General features: G+C 43.8%; 1 long non-coding RNA gene and 67 other non-coding genes across 68 annotated transcripts in view; 1 reads left to right on the top strand and 67 right to left on the bottom strand.

Annotated features, from left to right (window-relative positions):
• The window catches only part of LOC125784476 (uncharacterized), a 109709-nt gene that overhangs the window by 55621 nt on the left and 29736 nt on the right, over nucleotides 1-24352 (top strand). The gene's annotated exons all lie outside the window — the stretch shown is intronic.
• Nucleotides 48-129, bottom strand: trnas-gcu (transfer RNA serine (anticodon GCU)). The gene has a single exon. It is a non-coding gene; the product is annotated as a tRNA-Ser (tRNA).
• trnas-gcu (transfer RNA serine (anticodon GCU)) lies at nucleotides 486-567 on the bottom strand. The gene has a single exon. It is a non-coding gene; the product is annotated as a tRNA-Ser (tRNA).
• trnas-gcu (transfer RNA serine (anticodon GCU)) lies at nucleotides 851-932 on the bottom strand. The gene has a single exon. It is a non-coding gene; the product is annotated as a tRNA-Ser (tRNA).
• Nucleotides 1047-1128, bottom strand: trnas-gcu (transfer RNA serine (anticodon GCU)). Its single transcript has one exon. It is a non-coding gene; the product is annotated as a tRNA-Ser (tRNA).
• trnas-gcu (transfer RNA serine (anticodon GCU)) lies at nucleotides 1266-1347 on the bottom strand. Its single transcript has one exon. It is a non-coding gene; the product is annotated as a tRNA-Ser (tRNA).
• Nucleotides 1485-1566, bottom strand: trnas-gcu (transfer RNA serine (anticodon GCU)). The gene has a single exon. It is a non-coding gene; the product is annotated as a tRNA-Ser (tRNA).
• On the bottom strand, nucleotides 1923-2004 carry trnas-gcu (transfer RNA serine (anticodon GCU)). The gene has a single exon. It is a non-coding gene; the product is annotated as a tRNA-Ser (tRNA).
• trnas-gcu (transfer RNA serine (anticodon GCU)) lies at nucleotides 2361-2442 on the bottom strand. Its single transcript has one exon. It is a non-coding gene; the product is annotated as a tRNA-Ser (tRNA).
• Nucleotides 2580-2661, bottom strand: trnas-gcu (transfer RNA serine (anticodon GCU)). Its single transcript has one exon. It is a non-coding gene; the product is annotated as a tRNA-Ser (tRNA).
• On the bottom strand, nucleotides 2799-2880 carry trnas-gcu (transfer RNA serine (anticodon GCU)). Its single transcript has one exon. It is a non-coding gene; the product is annotated as a tRNA-Ser (tRNA).
• trnas-gcu (transfer RNA serine (anticodon GCU)) lies at nucleotides 3237-3318 on the bottom strand. The gene has a single exon. It is a non-coding gene; the product is annotated as a tRNA-Ser (tRNA).
• trnas-gcu (transfer RNA serine (anticodon GCU)) lies at nucleotides 3675-3756 on the bottom strand. The gene has a single exon. It is a non-coding gene; the product is annotated as a tRNA-Ser (tRNA).
• On the bottom strand, nucleotides 3894-3975 carry trnas-gcu (transfer RNA serine (anticodon GCU)). Its single transcript has one exon. It is a non-coding gene; the product is annotated as a tRNA-Ser (tRNA).
• Nucleotides 4332-4413, bottom strand: trnas-gcu (transfer RNA serine (anticodon GCU)). The gene has a single exon. It is a non-coding gene; the product is annotated as a tRNA-Ser (tRNA).
• On the bottom strand, nucleotides 4551-4632 carry trnas-gcu (transfer RNA serine (anticodon GCU)). Its single transcript has one exon. It is a non-coding gene; the product is annotated as a tRNA-Ser (tRNA).
• Nucleotides 4770-4851, bottom strand: trnas-gcu (transfer RNA serine (anticodon GCU)). The gene has a single exon. It is a non-coding gene; the product is annotated as a tRNA-Ser (tRNA).
• On the bottom strand, nucleotides 5208-5289 carry trnas-gcu (transfer RNA serine (anticodon GCU)). Its single transcript has one exon. It is a non-coding gene; the product is annotated as a tRNA-Ser (tRNA).
• Nucleotides 5427-5508, bottom strand: trnas-gcu (transfer RNA serine (anticodon GCU)). Its single transcript has one exon. It is a non-coding gene; the product is annotated as a tRNA-Ser (tRNA).
• On the bottom strand, nucleotides 5865-5946 carry trnas-gcu (transfer RNA serine (anticodon GCU)). Its single transcript has one exon. It is a non-coding gene; the product is annotated as a tRNA-Ser (tRNA).
• Nucleotides 6303-6384, bottom strand: trnas-gcu (transfer RNA serine (anticodon GCU)). The gene has a single exon. It is a non-coding gene; the product is annotated as a tRNA-Ser (tRNA).
• Nucleotides 6668-6749, bottom strand: trnas-gcu (transfer RNA serine (anticodon GCU)). The gene has a single exon. It is a non-coding gene; the product is annotated as a tRNA-Ser (tRNA).
• On the bottom strand, nucleotides 7096-7177 carry trnas-gcu (transfer RNA serine (anticodon GCU)). The gene has a single exon. It is a non-coding gene; the product is annotated as a tRNA-Ser (tRNA).
• Nucleotides 7315-7395, bottom strand: trnas-gcu (transfer RNA serine (anticodon GCU)). Its single transcript has one exon. It is a non-coding gene; the product is annotated as a tRNA-Ser (tRNA).
• trnas-gcu (transfer RNA serine (anticodon GCU)) lies at nucleotides 7909-7990 on the bottom strand. The gene has a single exon. It is a non-coding gene; the product is annotated as a tRNA-Ser (tRNA).
• Nucleotides 8347-8428, bottom strand: trnas-gcu (transfer RNA serine (anticodon GCU)). Its single transcript has one exon. It is a non-coding gene; the product is annotated as a tRNA-Ser (tRNA).
• trnas-gcu (transfer RNA serine (anticodon GCU)) lies at nucleotides 8785-8866 on the bottom strand. The gene has a single exon. It is a non-coding gene; the product is annotated as a tRNA-Ser (tRNA).
• Nucleotides 9004-9085, bottom strand: trnas-gcu (transfer RNA serine (anticodon GCU)). Its single transcript has one exon. It is a non-coding gene; the product is annotated as a tRNA-Ser (tRNA).
• Nucleotides 9442-9523, bottom strand: trnas-gcu (transfer RNA serine (anticodon GCU)). The gene has a single exon. It is a non-coding gene; the product is annotated as a tRNA-Ser (tRNA).
• trnas-gcu (transfer RNA serine (anticodon GCU)) lies at nucleotides 9880-9961 on the bottom strand. Its single transcript has one exon. It is a non-coding gene; the product is annotated as a tRNA-Ser (tRNA).
• trnas-gcu (transfer RNA serine (anticodon GCU)) lies at nucleotides 10318-10399 on the bottom strand. Its single transcript has one exon. It is a non-coding gene; the product is annotated as a tRNA-Ser (tRNA).
• On the bottom strand, nucleotides 10975-11056 carry trnas-gcu (transfer RNA serine (anticodon GCU)). Its single transcript has one exon. It is a non-coding gene; the product is annotated as a tRNA-Ser (tRNA).
• Nucleotides 11413-11494, bottom strand: trnas-gcu (transfer RNA serine (anticodon GCU)). Its single transcript has one exon. It is a non-coding gene; the product is annotated as a tRNA-Ser (tRNA).
• trnas-gcu (transfer RNA serine (anticodon GCU)) lies at nucleotides 11851-11932 on the bottom strand. Its single transcript has one exon. It is a non-coding gene; the product is annotated as a tRNA-Ser (tRNA).
• On the bottom strand, nucleotides 12070-12151 carry trnas-gcu (transfer RNA serine (anticodon GCU)). The gene has a single exon. It is a non-coding gene; the product is annotated as a tRNA-Ser (tRNA).
• Nucleotides 12508-12589, bottom strand: trnas-gcu (transfer RNA serine (anticodon GCU)). The gene has a single exon. It is a non-coding gene; the product is annotated as a tRNA-Ser (tRNA).
• Nucleotides 12946-13027, bottom strand: trnas-gcu (transfer RNA serine (anticodon GCU)). Its single transcript has one exon. It is a non-coding gene; the product is annotated as a tRNA-Ser (tRNA).
• Nucleotides 13384-13465, bottom strand: trnas-gcu (transfer RNA serine (anticodon GCU)). Its single transcript has one exon. It is a non-coding gene; the product is annotated as a tRNA-Ser (tRNA).
• Nucleotides 14041-14122, bottom strand: trnas-gcu (transfer RNA serine (anticodon GCU)). Its single transcript has one exon. It is a non-coding gene; the product is annotated as a tRNA-Ser (tRNA).
• On the bottom strand, nucleotides 14260-14341 carry trnas-gcu (transfer RNA serine (anticodon GCU)). Its single transcript has one exon. It is a non-coding gene; the product is annotated as a tRNA-Ser (tRNA).
• trnas-gcu (transfer RNA serine (anticodon GCU)) lies at nucleotides 14698-14779 on the bottom strand. Its single transcript has one exon. It is a non-coding gene; the product is annotated as a tRNA-Ser (tRNA).
• Nucleotides 15135-15216, bottom strand: trnas-gcu (transfer RNA serine (anticodon GCU)). The gene has a single exon. It is a non-coding gene; the product is annotated as a tRNA-Ser (tRNA).
• trnas-gcu (transfer RNA serine (anticodon GCU)) lies at nucleotides 15792-15873 on the bottom strand. Its single transcript has one exon. It is a non-coding gene; the product is annotated as a tRNA-Ser (tRNA).
• Nucleotides 16230-16311, bottom strand: trnas-gcu (transfer RNA serine (anticodon GCU)). The gene has a single exon. It is a non-coding gene; the product is annotated as a tRNA-Ser (tRNA).
• Nucleotides 16887-16968, bottom strand: trnas-gcu (transfer RNA serine (anticodon GCU)). Its single transcript has one exon. It is a non-coding gene; the product is annotated as a tRNA-Ser (tRNA).
• Nucleotides 17325-17406, bottom strand: trnas-gcu (transfer RNA serine (anticodon GCU)). Its single transcript has one exon. It is a non-coding gene; the product is annotated as a tRNA-Ser (tRNA).
• Nucleotides 17544-17625, bottom strand: trnas-gcu (transfer RNA serine (anticodon GCU)). Its single transcript has one exon. It is a non-coding gene; the product is annotated as a tRNA-Ser (tRNA).
• trnas-gcu (transfer RNA serine (anticodon GCU)) lies at nucleotides 17982-18063 on the bottom strand. Its single transcript has one exon. It is a non-coding gene; the product is annotated as a tRNA-Ser (tRNA).
• On the bottom strand, nucleotides 18201-18282 carry trnas-gcu (transfer RNA serine (anticodon GCU)). The gene has a single exon. It is a non-coding gene; the product is annotated as a tRNA-Ser (tRNA).
• trnas-gcu (transfer RNA serine (anticodon GCU)) lies at nucleotides 18566-18647 on the bottom strand. Its single transcript has one exon. It is a non-coding gene; the product is annotated as a tRNA-Ser (tRNA).
• Nucleotides 18762-18843, bottom strand: trnas-gcu (transfer RNA serine (anticodon GCU)). The gene has a single exon. It is a non-coding gene; the product is annotated as a tRNA-Ser (tRNA).
• On the bottom strand, nucleotides 19200-19281 carry trnas-gcu (transfer RNA serine (anticodon GCU)). The gene has a single exon. It is a non-coding gene; the product is annotated as a tRNA-Ser (tRNA).
• On the bottom strand, nucleotides 19419-19500 carry trnas-gcu (transfer RNA serine (anticodon GCU)). The gene has a single exon. It is a non-coding gene; the product is annotated as a tRNA-Ser (tRNA).
• trnas-gcu (transfer RNA serine (anticodon GCU)) lies at nucleotides 19638-19719 on the bottom strand. The gene has a single exon. It is a non-coding gene; the product is annotated as a tRNA-Ser (tRNA).
• On the bottom strand, nucleotides 19857-19938 carry trnas-gcu (transfer RNA serine (anticodon GCU)). The gene has a single exon. It is a non-coding gene; the product is annotated as a tRNA-Ser (tRNA).
• On the bottom strand, nucleotides 20076-20157 carry trnas-gcu (transfer RNA serine (anticodon GCU)). The gene has a single exon. It is a non-coding gene; the product is annotated as a tRNA-Ser (tRNA).
• On the bottom strand, nucleotides 20295-20376 carry trnas-gcu (transfer RNA serine (anticodon GCU)). Its single transcript has one exon. It is a non-coding gene; the product is annotated as a tRNA-Ser (tRNA).
• trnas-gcu (transfer RNA serine (anticodon GCU)) lies at nucleotides 20514-20595 on the bottom strand. The gene has a single exon. It is a non-coding gene; the product is annotated as a tRNA-Ser (tRNA).
• trnas-gcu (transfer RNA serine (anticodon GCU)) lies at nucleotides 20952-21033 on the bottom strand. Its single transcript has one exon. It is a non-coding gene; the product is annotated as a tRNA-Ser (tRNA).
• On the bottom strand, nucleotides 21609-21690 carry trnas-gcu (transfer RNA serine (anticodon GCU)). The gene has a single exon. It is a non-coding gene; the product is annotated as a tRNA-Ser (tRNA).
• On the bottom strand, nucleotides 22047-22128 carry trnas-gcu (transfer RNA serine (anticodon GCU)). The gene has a single exon. It is a non-coding gene; the product is annotated as a tRNA-Ser (tRNA).
• Nucleotides 22485-22566, bottom strand: trnas-gcu (transfer RNA serine (anticodon GCU)). Its single transcript has one exon. It is a non-coding gene; the product is annotated as a tRNA-Ser (tRNA).
• trnas-gcu (transfer RNA serine (anticodon GCU)) lies at nucleotides 22850-22931 on the bottom strand. Its single transcript has one exon. It is a non-coding gene; the product is annotated as a tRNA-Ser (tRNA).
• On the bottom strand, nucleotides 23046-23127 carry trnas-gcu (transfer RNA serine (anticodon GCU)). The gene has a single exon. It is a non-coding gene; the product is annotated as a tRNA-Ser (tRNA).
• On the bottom strand, nucleotides 23310-23391 carry trnas-gcu (transfer RNA serine (anticodon GCU)). The gene has a single exon. It is a non-coding gene; the product is annotated as a tRNA-Ser (tRNA).
• On the bottom strand, nucleotides 23529-23610 carry trnas-gcu (transfer RNA serine (anticodon GCU)). The gene has a single exon. It is a non-coding gene; the product is annotated as a tRNA-Ser (tRNA).
• On the bottom strand, nucleotides 23748-23829 carry trnas-gcu (transfer RNA serine (anticodon GCU)). Its single transcript has one exon. It is a non-coding gene; the product is annotated as a tRNA-Ser (tRNA).
• trnas-gcu (transfer RNA serine (anticodon GCU)) lies at nucleotides 23967-24048 on the bottom strand. The gene has a single exon. It is a non-coding gene; the product is annotated as a tRNA-Ser (tRNA).

Here is a 24352-nt window from a genome sequence, read left to right on the forward strand (position 1 = left end):
TTAATTTGTTGTAAAGGTGTTTCCGACTGAGTTTTACACAAACCATTCGACAAAGGTGGGATTCGAACCCACGCGTGCAGAGCACAATAGATTAGCAGTCCATCGCCTTAACCACTCGGCCACCTCGTCTTGCTTTTTGAGGTTATATACAGTTAAGCTTCTGCGACTGGAATGTTATGAAATGTTTCTGCATTGCCTGGCTCTTCACTGTAAAGAAAATTAATTTGTTGTAAAGGCGTTTCCGACTGAGTTTTAAACAAAGCATTCGACAAAGGTGGGATTCGAACCCACGCGTGCAGAGCACAGTGAATTAGCAGTCCATCACCTTAACCACTCGGCCACCTGGTCTTGCTTTTTTAGGCAATATACAGCTACATTTCTGGGTCTGGAATGTTCGGAAATGCTTCCGCATTCCCTTGTTCTTCACTGTTAAGAAAATTACTTTGTTGTAAAGGCGTTTCCGACTGAGTTTTAAACAAAGCATTCGACGAAGGTGGGATTCGAACCCACGCGTGCAGAGCACAATGGATTAGCAGTCCATCGCCTTAACCACTCGGCCACCTCGTCTTGCTTTTTGAGGTTATATACAGTTAGGCTTCTGCGACTGGAATGTTATGAAATGTTTCTGGATTGCCTGGCTCTTCACTGTAAAGAAAGCATGCAGAGCACAATGGATTAGCAGCCCATCGCCTTAACCACTCGGCCACCTCGTCTTGCTTTTTGAGTGAATATACAGCTACATTTCTGTGTCTGCAATGTTCTGAAATGCTTCAGCATTCCCTTGTTCTGCACTGTAAAGAAAATTAATTTGTTGTGAAAGCGTTTCCGACTGAGTTTTACACAAAACATTCGACGAAGGTGGGATTCGAACCCACGCGTGCAGAGCACAATGGATTAGCAGTCCATCGCCTTAACCACTCGGCCACCTCGTCTTGCTTTTTGAGGTCTAGAATGTTCTGAAATGCTTCCGCATTCCCTTGTTCTTCACTGTTAAGAAAATTAATTTGTTGTAAAGGCGTTTCCGACTGAGTTTTAAACAAAGCATTCGACAAAGGTGGGATTCGAACCCACGCGTGCAGAGCACAATGGATTAGCAGTCCATCGCCTTAACCACTCGGCCACCTCGTCTTGCTTTTTGAGGTAATATACAGCTACATTTCTGGGTCTGGAATGTTCTGAAATGCTTCCGCATTCCCTTGTTCTTCACTGTTAAGAAAATTAATTTGTTGTAAAGGCGTTTCTGACTGAGTTTTACACAAACCATTCGACAAAGGTGGGATTCGAACCCACGCGTGCAGAGCACAATAGATTAGCAGTCCATCGCCTTAACCACTCGGCCACCTCGTCTTGCTTTTTGAGGTTATATACAGTTAAGCTTCTGCGACTGGAATGTTATGAAATGTTTCTGCATTGCCTGGCTCTTCACTGTAAAGAAAATTAATTTGTTGTAAAGGCGTTTCCGACTGAGTTTTAAACAAAGCATTCGACGAAGGTGGGATTCGAACCCACGCGTGCAGAGCACAATGGATTAGCAGTCCATCGCCTTAACCACTCGGCCACCTCGTCTTGCTTTTTGAGGGAAAATACAGCTACATTTCTGGGTCTGGAATGTTCTGAAATGCTTCCACGTTCCGTTGTTCTTCACTGTTAAGAAAATTAATTTATTGTAAAGGCGTTTCCGACTGAGTTTGAAACAAAGCATTTGACGAAGGGGGGATTCCAACCCACGCGTGCAGAGCACAGTGGATTAGCAGTCCATCGCCTTAACCACTCGGCCACCTCGTCTTGCTTTTTGAGGTAATATACAGCTACATTTCTGGGTCTAGAATGTTCTGAAATGCTTCCGCATTCCCTTGTTCTTCACTGTTAAGAAAATTAATTTGTTGTAAAGGCGTTTCCGACTGAGTTTTAAACAAAGCATTCGACGAAGGTGGGATTCGAACCCACGCGTGCAGAGCACAATGGATTAGCAGTCCATCGCTTTAACCACTCGGCCACCTCGTCTTGCTTTTTGAGGTTATATACAGTTAAGCTTCTGCGACTGGAATGTTATGAAATGTTTCTGCATTGCCTGGCTCTTCACTGTAAAGAAAATTAAGTTGTTGTAGAGGCGTTTCTGACTGAGTTTTAAACAAAGCATTCGACAAAGTTGGGATTCGAACCCACGCGTGCAGAGCACAGTGAATTAGCAGTCCATCGCCTTAACCACTCGGCCACCTCGTCTTGCTTTTTGAGGTTATATACAGTTAAGCTTCTGTGACTGGAATGTTATGAAATGTTTCTGCAATGCCTGTCTCTTCACTGTAAAGAAAATTAAGTTGTTGTAAAGGCGTTTCCGACTGAGTTTTAAACAAAGCATTCGACGAAGGTGGGATTCGAACCCACGCGTGCAGAGCACAATGGATTAGCAGTCCATCGCCTTAACCACTCGGCCACCTCGTCTTGCTTTTTGAGGTAATATACAGCTACATTTCTGGGTCTGGAATGTTCTGAAATGCTTCCGCATTCCCTTGTTCTTCACTGTTAAGAAAATTAATTTGTTGTAAAGGCGTTTCCGACTGAGTTTTACACAAAATCCTCGACGAAGGTGGGATTCGAACCCACGCGTGCAGAGCACAATGGATTAGCAGTCCATCGCCTTAACCACTCGGCCACCTCGTCTTGCTTTTTAAGGTTATATACAGTTAAGATTCTGCGACTGGAATGTTATGAAATGTTTCTGCATTCCCATGTTCTTCACTGTTAAGAAAATTAATTTGTTGTAAAGGCGTTTCCGACTGAGTTTTAAACAAAGCATTCGACGAAGGTGGGATTCGAACCCACGCGTGCAGAGCACAATGGATTAGCAGTCCATCGCCTTAACCACTCGGCCACCTCGTCTTGCTTTTTGAGGTAATATACAGTTAGGCGTCTGCGACTGGAATGTTCTGAAATGTTTCTGCATTGCCTGGCTCTTCACTGTAAAGGAAATTAATTTGTTGTAAAGGCGTTTCCGACTGAGTTTTAAACAAAGCATTTGACGAAGGTGGGATTCCAACCCACGCGTGCAGAGCACAGTGGATTAGCAGTCCATCGCCTTAACCACTCGGCCACCTCGTCTTGCTTTTTGAGGTAATATACAGCTACATTACTGGGTCTAGAATGTTCTGAAATGCTTCCGCATTCCCTTGTTCTTCACTGTTAAGAAAATTAATTTGTTGTAAAGGCGTTTCCGACTGAGTTTTAAACAAAGCATTCGACGAAAGTGGGATTCGAACCCACGCGTGCAGAGCACAATGGATTAGCAGTCCATCGCTTTAACCACTCGGCCACCTCGTCTTGCTTTTTGAGGTTATATACAGTTAAGCTTCTGCGACTGGAATGTTATGAAATGTTTCTGCATTGCCTGGCTCTTCACTGTAAAGAAAATTAAGTTGTTGTAGAGGCGTTTCTGACTGAGTTTTAAACAAAGCATTCGACAAAGGTGGGATTCGAACCCACGCGTGCAGAGCACAGTGAATTAGCAGTCCATCGCCTTAACCACTCGGCCACCTCGTCTTGCTTTTTGAGGTTATATACAGTTAAGCTTCTGTGACTGGAATGTTATGAAATGTTTCTGCAATGCCTGTCTCTTCACTGTAAAGGAAATTAAGTTGTTGTAAAGGCGTTTCCGACTGAGTTTTAAACAAAGCATTCGACGAAGGTGGGATTCGAACCCACGCGTGCAGAGCACAATGGATTAGCAGTCCATCGCCTTAACCACTCGGCCACCTCGTCTTGCTTTTTGAGGTAATATACAGCTACATTTCTGGGTCTGGAATGTTCTGAAATGCTTCCGCATTCCCTTGTTCTTCACTGTTAAGAAAATTAATTTGTTGTAAAGGCGTTTCCGACTGAGTTTTAAACAAAGCATTCGACGAAGGTGGGATTCGAACCCACGCGTGCAGAGCACAATGGATTAGCAGTCCATCGCCTTAACCACTCGGCCACCTCGTCTTGCTTTTTGAGGTTATATACAGTTAGGCTTCTGCGACTGGAATGTTATGAAATGTTTCTGGATTGCCTGGCTCTTCACTGTAAAGAAAATTAAGTTGTTGTAAAGGCGTTTCCGACTGAGTTTTAAACAAAGCATTCGACACAGGTGGGATTCGAACCCACGCGTGCAGAGCACAGTGGATTAGCAGTCCATCGCCTTAACCACTCGGCCACCTCGTCTTGCTTTTTGAGGTAATATACAGCTACATTACTGGGTCTAGAATGTTCTGAAATGCTTCCGCATTCCCTTGTTCTTCACTGTTAAGAAAATTAATTTGTTGTAAAGGCGTTTCCGACTGAGTTTTAAACAAAGCATTCGACAAAGGTGGGATTCGAACCCACGCGTGCAGAGCACAATGGATTAGCAGTCCATCGCCTTAACCACTCGGCCACCTCGTCTTGCTTTTTGAGTGAATATACAGTTAGGCTTCTGCGGCTGGAATGTTTTAAAATGTTTCTGCATTGCCTGTCTCTTCACTGTAAAGAAAATTAAGTTGTTGTAAAGGCGTTTCCGACTGAGTTTTAAACAAAGCATTCGACGAAGGTGGGATTCGAACCCACGCGTGCAGAGCACAATGGATTAGCAGTCCATCGCCTTAACCACTCGGCCACCTCGTCTTGCTTTTTGAGGTAATATACAGCTACATTTCTGGGTCTGGAATGTTCTGAAATGCTTCCGCATTCCCTTGTTCTTCACTGTTAAGAAAATTAATTTGTTGTAAAGGCGTTTCCGACTGAGTTTTAAACAAAGCATTCGACGAAAGTGGGATTCGAACCCACGCGTGCAGAGCACAATGGATTAGCAGTCCATCGCTTTAACCACTCGGCCACCTCGTCTTGCTTTTTGAGGTTATATACAGTTAAGCTTCTGCGACTGGAATGTTATGAAATGTTTCTGCATTGCCTGGCTCTTCACTGTAAAGAAAATTAAGTTGTTGTAGAGGCGTTTCTGACTGAGTTTTAAACAAAGCATTCGACAAAGGTGGGATTCGAACCCACGCGTGCAGAGCACAGTGAATTAGCAGTCCATCGCCTTAACCACTCGGCCACCTCGTCTTGCTTTTTGAGGTTATATACAGTTAAGCTTCTGTGACTGGAATGTTATGAAATGTTTCTGCAATGCCTGTCTCTTCACTGTAAAGGAAATTAAGTTGTTGTAAAGGCGTTTCCGACTGAGTTTTAAACAAAGCATTCGACGAAGGTGGGATTCGAACCCACGCGTGCAGAGCACAATGGATTAGCAGTCCATCGCCTTAACCACTCGGCCACCTCGTCTTGCTTTTTGAGGTAATATACAGCTACATTTCTGGGTCTGGAATGTTCTGAAATGCTTCCGCATTCCCTTGTTCTTCACTGTTAAGAAAATTAATTTGTTGTAAAGGCGTTTCCGACTGAGTTTTAAACAAAGCATTCGACGAAGGTGGGATTCGAACCCACGCGTGCAGAGCACAATGGATTAGCAGTCCATCGCCTTAACCACTCGGCCACCTCGTCTTGCTTTTTGAGGTTATATACAGTTAGGCTTCTGCGACTGGAATGTTATGAAATGTTTCTGGATTGCCTGGCTCTTCACTGTAAAGAAAATTAAGTTGTTGTAAAGGCGTTTCCGACTGAGTTTTAAACAAAGCATTCGACACAGGTGGGATTCGAACCCACGCGTGCAGAGCACAGTGGATTAGCAGTCCATCGCCTTAACCACTCGGCCACCTCGTCTTGCTTTTTGAGGTAATATACAGCTACATTTCTGGGTCTGGAATGTTCTGAAATGCTTCCGCATTCCCTTGTTCTTCACTGTTAAGAAAATTAATTTGTTGTAAAGGTGTTTCCGACTGAGTTTTACACAAACCATTCGACAAAGGTGGGATTCGAACCCACGCGTGCAGAGCACAATAGATTAGCAGTCCATCGCCTTAACCACTCGGCCACCTCGTCTTGCTTTTTGAGGTTATATACAGTTAAGCTTCTGCGACTGGAATGTTATGAAATGTTTCTGCATTGCCTGGCTCTTCACTGTAAAGAAAATTAATTTGTTGTAAAGGCGTTTCCGACTGAGTTTTAAACAAAGCATTCGACAAAGGTGGGATTCGAACCCACGCGTGCAGAGCACAGTGAATTAGCAGTCCATCACCTTAACCACTCGGCCACCTGGTCTTGCTTTTTTAGGCAATATACAGCTACATTTCTGGGTCTGGAATGTTCGGAAATGCTTCCGCATTCCCTTGTTCTTCACTGTTAAGAAAATTACTTTGTTGTAAAGGCGTTTCCGTCTGAGTTTTAAACAAAGCATTCGACGAAGGTGGGATTCGAACCCACGCGTGCAGAGCACAATGGATTAGCAGTCCATCGCCTTAACCACTCGGCCACCTCGTCTTGCTTTTTGAGGTTATATACAGTTAGGCTTCTGCGACTGGAATGTTATGAAATGTTTCTGGATTGCCTGGCTCTTCACTGTAAAGAAAGCATGCAGAGCACAATGGATTAGCAGCCCATCGCCTTAACCACTCGGCCACCTCGTCTTGCTTTTTGAGTGAATATACAGCTACATTTCTGTGTCTGCAATGTTCTGAAATGCTTCAGCATTCCCTTGTTCTGCACTGTAAAGAAAATTAATTTGTTGTGAAAGCGTTTCCGACTGAGTTTTACACAAAACATTCGACGAAGGTGGGATTCGAACCCACGCGTGCAGAGTACAATGGATTAGCAGTCCATCGCCTTAACCACTCGGCCACCTCGTCTTGCTTTTTGAGGTCTAGAATGTTCTGAAATGCTTCCGCATTCCCTTGTTCTTCCACCTCGTCTTGCTTTTTGAGGTTATATACAGTTAGGCTTCTGCGACTGGAATGTTATGAAATGTTTCTGGATTGCCTGGCTCTTCACTGTAAAGAAAGCATGCAGAGCACAATGGATTAGCAGCCCATCGCCTTAACCACTCGGCCACCTCGTCTTGCTTTTTGAGTGAATATACAGCTACATTTCTGTGTCTGCAATGTTCTGAAATGCTTCAGCATTCCCTTGTTCTGCACTGTAAAGAAAATTAATTTGTTGTGAAGGCGTTTCCGACTGAGTTTTACACAAAACATTCGACGAAGGTGGGATTCGAACCCACGCGTGCAGAGCACAATGGATTAGCAGCCCATCGCCTTAACCACTCGGCCACCTCGTCTTGCTTTTTGAGTGAATATACAGCTACATTTCTGTGTCTGCAATGTTCTGAAATGCTTCAGCATTCCCTTGTTCTGCACTGTAAAGAAAATTAATTTGTTGTGAAAGCGTTTCCGACTGAGTTTTACACAAAACATTCGACGAAGGTGGGATTCGAACCCACGACGCAGAGTACAATGGATTAGCAGTCCATCGCCTTAACCACTCGGCCACCTCGTCTTGCTTTTTGAGGTCTAGAATGTTCTGAAATGCTTCCGCATTCCCTTGTTCTTCCACCTCGTCTTGCTTTTTGAGGTTATATACAGTTAGGCTTCTGCGACTGGAATGTTATGAAATGTTTCTGGATTGCCTGGCTCTTCACTGTAAAGAAAGCATGCAGAGCACAATGGATTAGCAGCCCATCGCCTTAACCACTCGGCCACCTCGTCTTGCTTTTTGAGTGAATATACAGCTACATTTCTGTGTCTGCAATGTTCTGAAATGCTTCAGCATTCCCTTGTTCTGCACTGTAAAGAAAATTAATTTGTTGTGAAAGCGTTTCCGACTGAGTTTTACACAAAACATTCGACGAAGGTGGGATTCGAACCCACGCGTCTTGCTTTTTGAGGTTATATACAGTTAAGCTTCTGCGACTGGAATGTTATGAAATGTTTCTGCATTGCCTGGCTCTTCACTGTAAAGAAAATTAATTTGTTGTAAAGGCGTTTCCGACTGAGTTTTAAACAAAGCATTCGACGAAGGTGGGATTCGAACCCACGCGTGCAGAGCACAATGGATTAGCAGTCCATCGCCTTAACCACTCGGCCACCTCGTCTTGCTTTTTGAGGGAAAATACAGCTACATTTCTGGGTCTGGAATGTTCTGAAATGCTTCCACGTTCCGTTGTTCTTCACTGTTAAGAAAATTAATTTATTGTAAAGGCGTTTCCGACTGAGTTTTAAACAAAGCATTTGACGAAGGGGGGATTCCAACCCACGCGTGCAGAGCACAGTGGATTAGCAGTCCATCGCCTTAACCACTCGGCCACCTCGTCTTGCTTTTTGAGGTAATATACAGCTACATTTCTGGGTCTAGAATGTTCTGAAATGCTTCCGCATTCCCTTGTTCTTCACTGTTAAGAAAATTAATTTGTTGTAAAGGCGTTTCCGACTGAGTTTTAAACAAAGCATTCGACGAAGGTGGGATTCGAACCCACGCGTGCAGAGCACAATGGATTAGCAGTCCATCGCTTTAACCACTCGGCCACCTCGTCTTGCTTTTTGAGGTTATATACAGTTAAGCTTCTGCGACTGGAATGTTATGAAATGTTTCTGCATTGCCTGGCTCTTCACTGTAAAGAAAATTAAGTTGTTGTAGAGGCGTTTCTGACTGAGTTTTAAACAAAGCATTCGACAAAGTTGCGATTCGAACCCACGCGTGCAGAGCACAGTGAATTAGCAGTCCATCGCCTTAACCACTCGGCCACCTCGTCTTGCTTTTTGAGGTTATATACAGTTAAGCTTCTGTGACTGGAATGTTATGAAATGTTTCTGCAATGCCTGTCTCTTCACTGTAAAGAAAATTAAGTTGTTGTAAAGGCGTTTCCGACTGAGTTTTAAACAAAGCATTCGACGAAGGTGGGATTCGAACCCACGCGTGCAGAGCACAATGGATTAGCAGTCCATCGCCTTAACCACTCGGCCACCTCGTCTTGCTTTTTGAGGTAATATACAGCTACATTTCTGGGTCTGGAATGTTCTGAAATGCTTCCGCATTCCCTTGTTCTTCACTGTTAAGAAAATTAATTTGTTGTAAAGGCGTTTCCGACTGAGTTTTACACAAAATCCTCGACGAAGGTGGGATTCGAACCCACGCGTGCAGAGCACAATGGATTAGCAGTCCATCGCCTTAACCACTCGGCCACCTCGTCTTGCTTTTTAAGGTTATATACAGTTAAGATTCTGCGACTGGAATGTTATGAAATGTTTCTGCATTCCCATGTTCTTCACTGTTAAGAAAATTAATTTGTTGTAAAGGCGTTTCCGACTGAGTTTTAAACAAAGCATTCGACGAAGGTGGGATTCGAACCCACGCGTGCAGAGCACAATGGATTAGCAGTCCATCACCTTAACCACCCGGCCTCCTCGTCTTGCTTTTTTAGGGAATATACAGCTACATTTCTGGGTCTGGAATGTTCTGAAATGCTTCTGCATTCTCTTGTTCTTCACTGTTAAGAAAATTAATTTGTTGTGAAGGCGTTTCCGACTGAGTTTTAAACAAAGCATTCGACGAAGGTGGGATTCGAACCCACGCGTGCAGAGCACAATGGATTAGCAGTCCATCGCCTTAACCACTCGGCCACCTCGTCTTGCTTTTTGAGTGAAAATACAGCTACATTTCTGGGTCTGGAATGTTCTGAAATGCTTCCACGTTCCGTTGTTCTTCACGGTTAAGAAAATTAATTTATTGTAAAGGCGTTTCCGACTGAGTTTTAAACAAAGCATTTGACGAAGGTGGGATTCCAACCCACGCGTGCAGAGCACAGTGGATTAGCAGTCCATCGCCTTAACCACTCGGCCACCTCGTCTTGCTTTTTGAGGTAATATACAGCTACATTTCTGGGTCTAGAATGTTCTGAAATGCTTCCGCATTCCCTTGTTCTTCACTGTTAAGAAAATTAATTTGTTGTAAAGGCGTTTCCGACTGAGTTTTAAACAAAGCATTCGACGAAGGTGGGATTCGAACCCACGCGTGCAGAGCACAATGGATTAGCAGTCCATCGCTTTAACCACTCGGCCACCTCGTCTTGCTTTTTGAGGTTATATACAGTTAAGCTTCTGCGACTGGAATGTTATGAAATGTTTCTGCATTGCCTGGCTCTTCACTGTAAAGAAAATTAAGTTGTTGTAGAGGCGTTTCTGACTGAGTTTTAAACAAAGCATTCGACAAAGTTGGGATTCGAACCCACGCGTGCAGAGCACAGTGAATTAGCAGTCCATCGCCTTAACCACTCGGCCACCTCTTCTTGCTTTTTGAGGTTATATACAGTTAAGCTTCTGTGACTGGAATGTTATGAAATGTTTCTGCAATGCCTGTCTCTTCACTGTAAAGAAAATTAAGTTGTTGTAAAGGCGTTTCCGACTGAGTTTTAAACAAAGCATTCGACGAAGGTGGGATTCGAACCCACGCGTGCAGAGCACAATGGATTAGCAGTCCATCGCCTTAACCACTCGGCCACCTCGTCTTGCTTTTTGAGGTAATATACAGCTACATTTCTGGGTCTGGAATGTTCTGAAATGCTTCCGCATTCCCTTGTTCTTCACTGTTAAGAAAATTAATTTGTTGTAAAGGCGTTTCCGACTGAGTTTTACACAAACCATTCGACAAAGGTGGGATTCGAACCCACGCGTGCAGAGCACAATAGATTAGCAGTCCATCGGCTTAACCACTCGGCCACCTCGTCTTGCTTTTTGAGGTTATATACAGTTAAGCTTCTGCGACTGGAATGTTATGAAATGTTTCTGCATTGCCTGGCTCTTCACTGTAAAGAAAATTTATTTGTTGTAAAGGCGTTTCCGACTGAGTTTTAAACAAAGCATTCGACAAAGGTGGGATTCGAACCCACGCGTGCAGAGCACAGTGAATTAGCAGTCCATCACCTTAACCACTCGGCCACCTGGTCTTGCATTTTTAGGCAATATACAGCTACATTTCTGGGTCTGGAATGTTCGGAAATGCTTCCGCATTCCCTTGTTCTTCACTGTTAAGAAAATTACTTTGTTGTAAAGGCGTTTCCGACTGAGTTTTAAACAAAGCATTCGACGAAGGTGGGATTCGAACCCACGCGTGCAGAGCACAATGGATTAGCAGTCCATCGCCTTAACCACTCGGCCACCTCGTCTTGCTTTTTGAGGGAAAATACAGCTACATTTCTGGGTCTGGAATGTTCTGAAATGCTTCCACGTTCCGTTGTTCTTCACTGTTAAGAAAATTAATTTATTGTAAAGGCGTTTCCGACTGAGTTTTAAACAAAGCATTTGACAAAGGGGGGATTCCAACCCACGCGTGCAGAGCACAGTGGATTAGCAGTCCATCGCCTTAACCACTCGGCCACCTCGTCTTGCTTTTTGAGGTAATATACAGCTACATTTCTGGGTCTAGAATGTTCTGAAATGCTTCCGCATTCCCTTGTTCTTCACTGTTAAGAAAATTAATTTGTTGTAAAGGCGTTTCCGACTGAGTTTTAAACAAAGCATTCGACGAAGGTGGGATTCGAACCCACGCGTGCAGAGCACAATGGATTAGCAGTCCATCGCTTTAACCACTCGGCCACCTCGTCTTGCTTTTTGAGGTTATATACAGTTAAGCTTCTGCGACTGGAATGTTATGAAATGTTTCTGCATTGCCTGGCTCTTCACTGTAAAGAAAATTAAGTTGTTGTAGAGGCGTTTCTGACTGAGTTTTAAACAAAGCATTCGACAAAGTTGCGATTCGAACCCACGCGTGCAGAGCACAGTGAATTAGCAGTCCATCGCCTTAACCACTCGGCCACCTCGTCTTGCTTTTTGAGGTTATATACAGTTAAGCTTCTGTGACTGGAATGTTATGAAATGTTTCTGCAATGCCTGTCTCTTCACTGTAAAGAAAATTAAGTTGTTGTAAAGGCGTTTCCGACTGAGTTTTAAACAAAGCATTCGACGAAGGTGGGATTCGAACCCACGCGTGCAGAGCACAATGGATTAGCAGTCCATCGCCTTAACCACTCGGCCACCTCGTCTTGCTTTTTGAGGTAATATACAGCTACATTTCTGGGTCTGGAATGTTCTGAAATGCTTCCGCATTCCCTTGTTCTTCACTGTTAAGAAAATTAATTTGTTGTAAAGGCGTTTCCGACTGAGTTTTACACAAAATCCTCGACGAAGGTGGGATTCGAACCCACGCGTGCAGAGCACAATGGATTAGCAGTCCATCGCCTTAACCACTCGGCCACCTCGTCTTGCTTTTTAAGGTTATATACAGTTAAGATTCTGCGACTGGAATGTTATGAAATGTTTCTGCATTCCCATGTTCTTCACTGTTAAGAAAATTAATTTGTTGTAAAGGCGTTTCCGACTGAGTTTTAAACAAAGCATTCGACGAAGGTGGGATTCGAACCCACGCGTGCAGAGCACAATGGATTAGCAGTCCATCACCTTAACCACCCGGCCTCCTCGTCTTGCTTTTTTAGGGAATATACAGCTACATTTCTGGGTCTGGAATGTTCTGAAATGCTTCTGCATTCTCTTGTTCTTCACTGTTAAGAAAATTAATTTGTTGTGAAGGCGTTTCCGACTGAGTTTTAAACAAAGCATTCGACGAAGGTGGGATTCGAACCCACGCGTGCAGAGCACAATGGATTAGCAGTCCATCGCCTTAACCACTCGGCCACCTCGTCTTGCTTTTTGAGTGAAAATACAGCTACATTTCTGGGTCTGGAATGTTCTGAAATGCTTCCACGTTCCGTTGTTCTTCACGGTTAAGAAAATTAATTTATTGTAAAGGCGTTTCCGACTGAGTTTTAAACAAAGCATTTGACGAAGGTGGGATTCCAACCCACGCGTGCAGAGCACAGTGGATTAGCAGTCCATCGCCTTAACCACTCGGCCACCTCGTCTTGCTTTTTGAGGTAATATACAGCTACATTTCTGGGTCTAGAATGTTCTGAAATGCTTCCGCATTCCCTTGTTCTTCACTGTTAAGAAAATTAATTTGTTGTAAAGGCGTTTCCGACTGAGTTTTAAACAAAGCATTCGACGAAGGTGGGATTCGAACCCACGCGTGCAGAGCACAATGGATTAGCAGTCCATCGCTTTAACCACTCGGCCACCTCGTCTTGCTTTTTGAGGTTATATACAGTTAAGCTTCTGCGACTGGAATGTTATGAAATGTTTCTGCATTGCCTGGCTCTTCACTGTAAAGAAAATTAAGTTGTTGTAGAGGCGTTTCTGACTGAGTTTTAAACAAAGCATTCGACAAAGTTGGGATTCGAACCCACGCGTGCAGAGCACAGTGAATTAGCAGTCCATCGCCTTAACCACTCGGCCACCTCTTCTTGCTTTTTGAGGTTATATACAGTTAAGCTTCTGTGACTGGAATGTTATGAAATGTTTCTGCAATGCCTGTCTCTTCACTGTAAAGAAAATTAAGTTGTTGTAAAGGCGTTTCCGACTGAGTTTTAAACAAAGCATTCGACGAAGGTGGGATTCGAACCCACGCGTGCAGAGCACAATGGATTAGCAGTCCATCGCCTTAACCACTCGGCCACCTCGTCTTGCTTTTTGAGGTAATATACAGCTACATTTCTGGGTCTGGAATGTTCTGAAATGCTTCCGCATTCCCTTGTTCTTCACTGTTAAGAAAATTAATTTGTTGTAAAGGCGTTTCCGACTGAGTTTTACACAAACCATTCGACAAAGGTGGGATTCGAACCCACGCGTGCAGAGCACAATAGATTAGCAGTCCATCGGCTTAACCACTCGGCCACCTCGTCTTGCTTTTTGAGGTTATATACAGTTAAGCTTCTGCGACTGGAATGTTATGAAATGATTCTGCATTGCCTGGCTCTTCACTGTAAAGAAAATTTATTTGTTGTAAAGGCGTTTCCGACTGAGTTTTAAACAAAGCATTCGACAAAGGTGGGATTCGAACCCACGCGTGCAGAGCACAGTGAATTAGCAGTCCATCACCTTAACCACTCGGCCACCTGGTCTTGCATTTTTAGGCAATATACAGCTACATTTCTGGGTCTGGAATGTTCGGAAATGCTTCCGCATTCCCTTGTTCTTCACTGTTAAGAAAATTACTTTGTTGTAAAGGCGTTTCCGACTGAGTTTTAAACAAAGCATTCGACGAAGGTGGGATTCGAACCCACGCGTGCAGAGCACAATGGATTAGCAGTCCATCGCCTTAACCACTCGGCCACCTCGTCTTGCTTTTTAAGGTTATATACAGTTAAGATTCTGCGACTGGAATGTTATGAAATGTTTCTGCATTCCCATGTTCTTCACTGTTAAGAAAATTAATTTGTTGTAAAGGCGTTTCCGACTGAGTTTTAAACAAAGCATTCGACGAAGGTGGGATTCGAACCCACGCGTGCAGAGCACAATGGATTAGCAGTCCATCACCTTAACCACTCGGCCACCTCGTCTTGCTTTTTGAGGTAATATACAGTTAGGCGTCTGCGACTGGAATGTTCTGAAATGTTTCTGCATTGCCTGGCTCTTCACTGTAAAGGAAATTAATTTGTTGTAAAGGCGTTTCCGACTGAGTTTTAAACAAAGCATTTGACGAAGGTGGGATTCCAACCCACGCGTGCAGAGCACAGTGGATTAGCAGTCCATCGCCTTAACCACTCGGCCACCTCGTCTTGCTTTTTGAGGTAATATACAGCTACATTTCTGGGTCTAGAATGTTCTGAAATGCTTCCGCATTCCCTTGTTCTTCACTGTTAAGAAAATTAATTTGTTGTAAAGGCGTTTCCGACTGAGTTTTAAACAAAGCATTCGACGAAGGTGGGATTCGAACCCACGCGTGCAGAGCACAATGGATTAGCAGTCCATCGCTTTAACCACTCGGCCACCTCGTCTTGCTTTTTGAGGTTATATACAGTTAAGCTTCTGCGACTGGAATGTTATGAAATGTTTCTGCATTGCCTGGCTCTTCACTGTAAAGAAAATTAAGTTGTTGTAGAGGCGTTTCTGACTGAGTTTTAACCAAGCATTCGACAAAGGTGGGATTCGAACCCACGCGTGCAGAGCACAGTGAATTAGCAGTCCATCGCCTTAACCACTCGGCCACCTCGTCTTGCTTTTTGAGGTTATATACAGTTAAGCTTCTGTGACTGGAATGTTATGAAATGTTTCTGCAATGCCTGTCTCTTCACTGTAAAGAAAATTTAGTTGTTGTAAAGGCGTTTCCGACTGAGTTTTAAACAAAGCATTCGACGAAGGTGGGATTCGAACCCACGCGTGCAGAGCACAATGGATTAGCAGTCCATCGCCTTAACCACTCGGCCACCTCGTCTTGCTTTTTGAGGTAATATACAGCTACATTTCTGGGTCTGGAATGTTCTGAAATGCTTCCGCATTCCCTTGTTCTTCACTGTTAAGAAAATTAATTTGTTGTAAAGGCGTTTCCGACTGAGTTTTACACAAACCATTCGACAAAGGTGGGATTCGAACCTACGCGTGCAGAGCACAATAGATTAGCAGTCCATCGCCTTAACCACTCGGCCACCTCGTCTTGCTTTTTGAGGTTATATACAGTTAAGCTTCTGCGACTGGAATGTTATGAAATGTTTCTGCATTGCCTGGCTCTTCACTGTAAAGAAAATTAATTTGTTGTAAAGGCGTTTCCGACTGAGTTTTAAACAAAGCATTCGACAAAGGTGGGATTCGAACCCACGCGTGCAGAGCACAGTGAATTAGCAGTCCATCACCTTAACCACTCGGCCACCTCGTCTTGCTTTTTTAATCAATATACAGCTACATTTCTGGGTCTGGAATGTTCGGAAATGCTTCAGCATTCCCTTGTTCTTCACTGTTAAGAAAATTACTTTGTTGTAAAGGCGTTTCCGACTGAGTTTTAAACAAAGCATTCGACGAAGGTGGGATTCGAACCCACGCGTGCAGAGCACAATGGATTAGCAGTCCATCGCTTTAACCACTCGGCCACCTCGTCTTGCTTTTTGAGGTTATATACAGTTAAGCTTCTGCGACTGGAATGTTCTGAAATGTTTCTGCATTGCCTGGCTCTTCACTGTAAAGAAAATTAAGTTGTTGTAGAGGCGTTTCTGACTGAGTTTTAAACAAAGCATTCGACAAAGGTGGGATTCGAACCCACGCGTGCAGAGCACAGTGAATTAGCAGTCCATCGCCTTAACCACTCGGCCACCTCGTCTTGCTTTTTGAGGTTATATACAGTTAAGCTTCTGTGACTGGAATGTTATGAAATGTTTCTGCAATGCCTGTCTCTTCACTGTAAAGAAAATTTAGTTGTTGTAAAGGCGTTTCCGACTGAGTTTTAAACAAAGCATTCGACGAAGGTGGGATTCGAACCCACGCGTGCAGAGCACAATGGATTAGCAGTCCATCGCCTTAACCACTCGGCCACCTCGTCTTGCTTTTTGAGGTAATATACAGCTACATTTCTGGGTCTGGAATGTTCTGAAATGCTTCCGCATTCCCTTGTTCTTCACTGTTAAGAAAATTAATTTGTTGTAAAGGCGTTTCCGACTGAGTTTTACACAAACCATTCGACAAAGGTGGGATTCGAACCTACGCGTGCAGAGCACAATAGATTAGCAGTCCATCGCCTTAACCACTCGGCCACCTCGTCTTGCTTTTTGAGGTTATATACAGTTAAGCTTCTGCGACTGGAATGTTATGAAATGTTTCTGCATTGCCTGGCTCTTCACTGTAAAGAAAATTAATTTGTTGTAAAGGCGTTTCCGACTGAGTTTTAAACAAAGCATTCGACAAAGGTGGGATTCGAACCCACGCGTGCAGAGCACAGTGAATTAGCAGTCCATCACCTTAACCACTCGGCCACCTCGTCTTGCTTTTTTAATCAATATACAGCTACATTTCTGGGTCTGGAATGTTCGGAAATGCTTCAGCATTCCCTTGTTCTTCACTGTTAAGAAAATTACTTTGTTGTAAAGGCGTTTCCGACTGAGTTTTAAACAAAGCATTCGACGAAGGTGGGATTCGAACCCACGCGTGCAGAGCACAATGGATTAGCAGTCCATCGCCTTAACCACTCGGCCACCTCGTCTTGCTTTTTGAGGTTATATACAGTTAGGCTTCTGCGACTGGAATGTTATGAAATGTTTCTGGATTGCCTGGCTCTTCACTGTAAAGAAAATTAAGTTGTTGTAAAGGCGTTTCCGACTGAGTTTTAAACAAAGCATTCGACACAGGTGGGATTCGAACCCACGCGTGCAGAGCACAGTGGATTAGCAGTCCATCGCCTTAACCACTCGGCCACCTCGTCTTGCTTTTTGAGGTAATATACAGCTACATTTCTGGGTCTGGAATGTTCTGAAATGCTTCCGCATTCCCTTGTTCTTCACTGTTAAGAAAATTAATTTGTTGTAAAGGTGTTTCCTACTGAGTTTTACACAAACCATTCGACAAAGGTGGGATTCGAACCCACGCGTGCAGAGCACAATAGATTAGCAGTCCATCGCCTTAACCACTCGGCCACCTCGTCTTGCTTTTTGAGGTTATATACAGTTAAGCTTCTGCGACTGGAATGTTATGAAATGTTTCTGCATTGCCTGGCTCTTCACTGTAAAGAAAATTAATTTGTTGTAAAGGCGTTTCCGACTGAGTTTTAAACAAAGCATTCGACGAAGGTGGGATTCGAACCCACGCGTGCAGAGCACAATGGATTAGCAGTCCATCGCCTTAACCACTCGGCCACCTCGTCTTGCTTTTTGAGGTTATATACAGTTAGGCTTCTGCGACTGGAATGTTATGAAATGTTTCTGGATTGCCTGGCTCTTCACTGTAAAGAAAATTAAGTTGTTGTAAAGGCGTTTCCGACTGAGTTTTAAACAAAGCATTCGACACAGGTGGGATTCGAACCCACGCGTGCAGAGCACAGTGGATTAGCAGTCCATCGCCTTAACCACTCGGCCACCTCGTCTTGCTTTTTGAGGTAATATACAGCTACATTTCTGGGTCTGGAATGTTCTGAAATGCTTCCGCATTCCCTTGTTCTTCACTGTTAAGAAAATTAATTTGTTGTAAAGGTGTTTCCTACTGAGTTTTACACAAACCATTCGACAAAGGTGGGATTCGAACCCACGCGTGCAGAGCACAATAGATTAGCAGTCCATCGCCTTAACCACTCGGCCACCTCGTCTTGCTTTTTGAGGTTATATACAGTTAAGCTTCTGCGACTGGAATGTTATGAAATGTTTCTGCATTGCCTGGCTCTTCACTGTAAAGAAAATTAATTTGTTGTAAAGGCGTTTCCGACTGAGTTTTAAACAAAGCATTCGACGAAGGTGGGATTCGAACCCACGCGTGCAGAGCACAATGGATTAGCAGTCCATCGCCTTAACCACTCGGCCACCTCGTCTTGCTTTTTGAGGTTATATACAGTTAGGCTTCTGCGACTGGAATGTTATGAAATGTTTCTGGATTGCCTGGCTCTTCACTGTAAAGAAAGCATGCAGAGCACAATGGATTAGCAGCCCATCGCCTTAACCACTCGGCCACCTCGTCTTGCTTTTTGAGTGAATATACAGCTACATTTCTGTGTCTGCAATGTTCTGAAATGCTTCAGCATTCCCTTGTTCTGCACTGTAAAGAAAATTAATTTGTTGTGAAGGCGTTTCCGACTGAGTTTTACACAAAACATTCGACGAAGGTGGGATTCGAACCCACGCGTGCAGAGCACAATGGATTAGCAGTCCATCGCCTTAACCACTCGGCCACCTCGTCTTGCTTTTTGAGGTCTAGAATGTTCTGAAATGCTTCCGCATTCCCTTGTTCTTCACTGTTAAGAAAATTAATTTGTTGTAAAGGCGTTTCCGACTGAGTTTTAAACAAAGCATTCGACAAAGGTGGGATTCGAACCCACGCGTGCAGAGCTCAATGGATTAGCAGTCCATCGCCTTAACCACTCGGCCACCTCGTCTTGCTTTTTGAGTGAATATACAGTTAGGCTTCTGCGGCTGGAATGTTTTAAAATGTTTCTGCATTGCCTGTCTCTTCACTGTAAAGAAAATTAAGTTGTTGTAAAGGCGTTTCCGACTGAGTTTTAAACAAAGCATTCGACGAAGTTGGGATTCTAACCCACGCGTGCAGAGCACAATGGATTAGCAGTCCATCGCCTTAACCACTCGGCCACCTCGTCTTGCTTTTTGAGGTAATATACAGCTACATTTCTGGGTCTGGAATGTTCTGAAATGCTTCCGCATTCCCTTGTTCTTCACTGTTAAGAAAATTAATTTGTTGTAAAGGCGTTTCTGACTGAGTTTTACACAAACCATTCGACAAAGGTGGGATTCGAACCCACGCGTGCAGAGCACAATAGATTAGCAGTCCATCGCCTTAACCACTCGGCCACCTCGTCTTGCTTTTTGAGGTTATATACAGTTAAGCTTCTGCGACTGGAATGTTATGAAATGTTTCTGCATTGCCTGGCTCTTCACTGTAAAGAAAATTAATTTGTTGAAAAGGCGTTTCCGACTGAGTTTTAAACAAAGCATTCGACAAAGGTGGGATTCGAACCCACGCGTGCAGAGCACAATGGATTAGCAGTCCATCGCCTTAACCACTCGGCCACCTCGTCTTGCTTTTTGAGGTAATATACAGCTACATTTCTGGTTCTGGAATGTTCTGAAATGCTTCAGCATTCCCTTGTTCTGCACTGTAAAGAAAATTAATTTGTTGTGAAGGCGTTTCCGACTGAGTTTTAAACAAAGCATTCGACAAAGGTGGGATTCGAACCCACGCGTGCAGAGCACAATGGATTAGCAGTCCATCGCCTTAACCACTCGGCCACCTCGTCTTGCTTTTTGAGTGAATATACAGTTAGGCTTCTGCGGCTGGAATGTTTTAAAATGTTTCTGCATTGCCTGTCTCTTCACTGTAAAGAAAATTAAGTTGTTGTAAAGGCGTTTCCGACTGAGTTTTAAACAAAGCATTCGACGAAGGTGGGATTCGAACCCACGCGTGCAGAGCACAATGGATTAGCAGTGCATCGCCTTAACCACTCGGCCACCTCGTCTTGCTTTTTGAGGTCATATACAGCTACATTTCTGGGTCTGGAATGTTCTGAAATGCTTCCGCATTCCCTTGTTCTTCACTGTTAAGAAAATTAATTTGTTGTAAAGGCGTTTCTGACTGAGTTTTACACAAACCATTCGACAAAGGTGGGATTCGAACCCACGCGTGCAGAGCACAATAGATTAGCAGTCCATCGCCTTAACCACTCGGCCACCTCGTCTTGCTTTTTGAGGTTATATACAGTTAAGCTTCTGCGACTGGAATGTTATGAAATGTTTCTGCATTGCCTGGCTCTTCACTGTAAAGAAAATTAATTTGTTGTAAAGGCGTTTCCGACTGAGTTTTAAACAAAGCATTCGACAAAGGTGGGATTCGAACCCACGCGTGCAGAGCACAATGGATTAGCAGCCCATCGCCTTAACCACTCGGCCACCTCGTCTTGCTTTTTGAGGTAATATACAGCTACATTTCTGGGTCTAGAATGTTCTGAAATGCTTCCGCATTCCCTTGTTCTTCACTGTTAAGAAAATTAATTTGTTGTAAAGGCGTTTCCGACTGAGTTTTAAACAAAGCATTCGACGAAGGTGGGATTCGAACCCACGCGTGCAGAGCACAATGGATTAGCAGTCCATCGCTTTAACCACTCGGCCACCTCGTCTTGCTTTTTGAGGTTATATACAGTTAAGCTTCTGCGACTGGAATGTTATGAAATGTTTCTGCATTGCCTGGCTCTTCACTGTAAAGAAAATTAAGTTGTTGTAGAGGCGTTTCTGACTGAGTTTTAAACAAAGCATTCGACAAAGTTGGGATTCGAACCCACGCGTGCAGAGCACAGTGAATTAGCAGTCCATCGCCTTAACCACTCGGCCACCTCGTCTTGCTTTTTGAGGTTATATACAGTTAAGCTTCTGTGACTGGAATGTTATGAAATGTTTCTGCAATGCCTGTCTCTTCACTGTAAAGAAAATTAAGTTGTTGTAAAGGCGTTTCCGACTGAGTTTTAAACAAAGCATTCGACGAAGGTGGGATTCGAACCCACGCGTGCAGAGCACAATGGATTAGCAGTCCATCGCCTTAACCACTCGGCCACCTCGTCTTGCTTTTTGAGGTAATATACAGCTACATTTCTGGGTCTGGAATGTTCTGAAATGCTTCCGCATTCCCTTGTTCTTCACTGTTAAGAAAATTAATTTGTTGTAAAGGCGTTTCCGACTGAGTTTTACACAAACCATTCGACAAAGGTGGGATTCGAACCTACGCGTGCAGAGCACAATAGATTAGCAGTCCATCGCCTTAACCACTCGGCCACCTCGTCTTGCTTTTTGAGGTTATATACAGTTAAGCTTCTGCGACTGGAATGTTATGAAATGTTTCTGCATTGCCTGGCTCTTCACTGTAAAGAAAATTAATTTGTTGTAAAGGCGTTTCCGACTGAGTTTTAAACAAAGCATTCGACAAAGGTGGGATTCGAACCCACGCGTGCAGAGCACAGTGAATTAGCAGTCCATCACCTTAACCACTCGGCCACCTGGTCTTGCTTTTTTAGGCAATATACAGCTACATTTCTGGGTCTGGAATGTTCGGAAATGCTTCCGCATTCCCTTGTTCTTCACTGTTAAGAAAATTACTTTGTTGTAAAGGCGTTTCCGACTGAGTTTTAAACAAAGCATTCGACGAAGGTGGGATTCGAACCCACGCGTGCAGAGCACAATGGATTAGCAGTCCATCGCCTTAACCACTCGGCCACCTCGTCTTGCTTTTTGAGGTTATATACAGTTAGGCTTCTGCGACTGGAATGTTATGAAATGTTTCTGGATTGCCTGGCTCTTCACTGTAAAGAAAATTAAGTTGTTGTAAAGGCGTTTCCGACTGAGTTTTAAACAAAGCATTCGACACAGGTGGGATTCGAACCCACGCGTGCAGAGCACAGTGGATTAGCAGTCCATCGCCTTAACCACTCGGCCACCTCGTCTTGCTTTTTGAGGTAATATACAGCTACATTTCTGGGTCTGGAATGTTCTGAAATGCTTCCGCATTCCCTTGTTCTTCACTGTTAAGAAAATTAATTTGTTGTAAAGGTGTTTCCTACTGAGTTTTACACAAACCATTCGACAAAGGTGGGATTCGAACCCACGCGTGCAGAGCACAATAGATTAGCAGTCCATCGCCTTAACCACTCGGCCACCTCGTCTTGCTTTTTGAGGTTATATACAGTTAAGCTTCTGCGACTGGAATGTTATGAAATGTTTCTGCATTGCCTGGCTCATCACTGTAAAGAAAATTAATTTGTTGTAAAGGCGTTTCCGACTGAGTTTTAAACAAAGCATTCGACAAAGGTGGGATTCGAACCCACGCGTGCAGAGCACAGTGAATTAGCAGTCCATCACCTTAACCACTCGGCCACCTGGTCTTGCTTTTTTAGGCAATATACAGCTACATTTCTGGGTCTGGAATGTTCGGAAATGCTTCCGCATTCCCTTGTTCTTCACTGTTAAGAAAATTACTTTGTTGTAAAGGCGTTTCCGACTGAGTTTTAAACAAAGCATTCGACGAAGGTGGGATTCGAACCCACGCGTGCAGAGCACAATGGATTAGCAGTCCATCGCCTTAACCACTCGGCCACCTCGTCTTGCTTTTTGAGGTTATATACAGTTAGGCTTCTGCGACTGGAATGTTATGAAATGTTTCTGGATTGCCTGGCTCTTCACTGTAAAGAAAGCATGCAGAGCACAATGGATTAGCAGCCCATCGCCTTAACCACTCGGCCACCTCGTCTTGCTTTTTGAGTGAATATACAGCTACATTTCTGTGTCTGCAATGTTCTGAAATGCTTCAGCATTCCCTTGTTCTGCACTGTAAAGAAAATTAATTTATTGTGAAGGCGTTTCCGACTGAGTTTTACACAAAACATTCGACGAAGGTGGGATTCGAACCCACGCGTGCAGAGCACAATGGATTAGCAGTCCATCGCCTTAACCACTCGGCCACCTCGTCTTGCTTTTTGAGGTCTAGAATGTTCTGAAATGCTTCCGCATTCCCTTGTTCTTCACTGTTAAGAAAATTAATTTGTTGTAAAGGCGTTTCCGACTGAGTTTTAAACAAAGCATTCGACAAAGGTGGGATTCGAACCCACGCGTGCAGAGCTCAATGGATTAGCAGTCCATCGCCTTAACCACTCGGCCACCTCGTCTTGCTTTTTGAGTGAATATACAGTTAGGCTTCTTAACACCTGGTCTTGCTTTTTTAGGCAATATACAGCTACATTTCTGGGTCTGGAATGTTCGGAAATGCTTCCGCATTCCCTTGTTCTTCACTGTTAAGAAAATTACTTTGTTGTAAAGGCGTTTCCGACTGAGTTTTAAACAAAGCATTCGACGAAGGTGGGATTCGAACCCACGCGTGCAGAGCACAATGGATTAGCAGTCCATCGCCTTAACCACTCGGCCACCTCGTCTTGCTTTTTGAGGTAATATACAGCTACATTTCTGGTTCTGGAATGTTCTGAAATGCTTCAGCATTCCCTTGTTCTGCACTGTAAAGAAAATTAATTTGTTGTGAAGGCGTTTCCGACTGAGTTTTAAACAAAGCATTCGACAAAGGTGGGATTCGAACCCACGCGTGCAGAGCACAATGGATTAGCAGTCCATCGCCTTAACCACTCGGCCACCTCGTCTTGCTTTTTGAGTGAATATACAGTTAGGCTTCTGCGGCTGGAATGTTTTAAAATGTTTCTGCATTGCCTGTCTCTTCACTGTAAAGAAAATTAAGTTGTTGTAAAGGCGTTTCCGACTGAGTTTTAAACAAAGCATTCGACGAAGGTGGGATTCGAACCCACGCGTGCAGAGCACAATGGATTAGCAGTCCATCGCCTTAACCACTCGGCCACCTCGTCTTGCTTTTTGAGGTCATATACAGCTACATTTCTGGGTCTGGAATGTTCTGAAATGCTTCCGCATTCCCTTGTTCTTCACTGTTAAGAAAATTAATTTGTTGTAAAGGCGTTTCTGACTGAGTTTTACACAAACCATTCGACAAAGGTGGGATTCGAACCCACGCGTGCAGAGCACAATAGATTAGCAGTCCATCGCCTTAACCACTCGGCCACCTCGTCTTGCTTTTTGAGGTTATATACAGTTAAGCTTCTGCGACTGGAATGTTATGAAATGTTTCTGCATTGCCTGGCTCTTCACTGTAAAGAAAATTAATTTGTTGTAAAGGCGTTTCCGACTGAGTTTTAAACAAAGCATTCGACAAAGGTGGGATTCGAACCCACGCGTGCAGAGCACAGTGAATTAGCAGTCCATCACCTTAACCACTCGGCCACCTGGTCTTGCTTTTTTAGGCAATATACAGCTACATTTCTGGGTCTGGAATGTTCGGAAATGCTTCCGCATTCCCTTGTTCTTCACTGTTAA

Source organism: Astyanax mexicanus, chromosome 19 (genome assembly GCF_023375975.1).
Source record: "Astyanax mexicanus isolate ESR-SI-001 chromosome 19, AstMex3_surface, whole genome shotgun sequence".
NCBI classification, from domain to species: domain Eukaryota; kingdom Metazoa; phylum Chordata; class Actinopteri; order Characiformes; family Acestrorhamphidae; genus Astyanax; species Astyanax mexicanus.